Source organism: Octopus bimaculoides, chromosome 1, assembly GCF_001194135.2.
Source record: "Octopus bimaculoides isolate UCB-OBI-ISO-001 chromosome 1, ASM119413v2, whole genome shotgun sequence".
NCBI classification, from domain to species: Eukaryota; Metazoa; Mollusca; class Cephalopoda; order Octopoda; family Octopodidae; genus Octopus; species Octopus bimaculoides.
In genome coordinates this window covers 152,950,596-152,951,671 of record NC_068981.1, presented here as the reverse complement: position 1 = coordinate 152,951,671, position 1,076 = coordinate 152,950,596, and positions in this window count along the sequence as shown.

The following is a 1,076-nucleotide window of genomic DNA, read 5'->3' as shown; positions in this document are numbered from 1 at the left end:
GTGTGGTAAGTAGCTTGCTTACCAACCACATGGTTCTGGGTTCAGTCCCACAGCGTGGCACTTTAGGCAAGTGTCTTCAACTATAGACTTGGGCCGACGAAAGCCTTGTGAGTGGATTCGGTAGACAGAAACTGAAAGAAGCCCATTGTATATATGTATATATATGTTTGTGTGTCTGTGTTTGTCCCCCCAACATCGCTTGACAACCAATGCTGGTGTGTTTACGTCCCTGTAACTTAGCGGTTCAGCAAAAGAGACCGATAGAATAAGTACTAGGCTTACAAAGAATAAGTCCTGGGGTCGATTTGCTCGAGTAAAGGCCGTGCTCCAGCACAGCCACAGTCAAATGACTGAAACAAGTAAAAGAGTAAAGAGTAAAAAGAGAGCATGTATGTATATGGGGAGGTAGGTAGGTAGGTAGGCATGTATGTATGTATAAATAAATAGAGGATATGTATTGAAGTGATTATGAATATCAGCAATATTGCCAAGGGAATATAGTTCAAGGAAATGTTCCTGAATATTAAATACACATACAGTAGTATCTCATGCATGTAATATACATATTGTGAGTTGAAAAACGTCAATTAACTGGGATTTATTTTACAAATAGAAAACAAAAGTCCCTCTTGGGATGTTTAAAATCCAAAACAGAATTTCGATTGGCTGATATTGCAAAAATAATTTAACTGAAGTTTTTCAACTCACTATACTATATAGGTGAGACTCACTCTTATATGTATTTAGAATACAAAATGCTACCTTGAGGTGTTTTCCCTCAGCCCTGTATTAAAAACTGTTCAATAAAACATGCTAGAACTTTACTTTTGGTTGTATTTATTTAATAGTTCAAGTCAGCCATCATTTAAATGTTTAGGAGAAAACGTTAGGTTCCTCGATCACTGAAGATTTCTCTTGATGAAAGCATAGCTTTAACTTTCAGCACACTGATGCACATCATAGCATTGTACAAATTTTCTTCCCTGTAGCTGCAGGTACATTGTGTTGCACTGAGAGGGGAAAAAACTCATACAGCAACATGATGCGTCTACAGCCTGTTAAAGGTTAAAATAGCT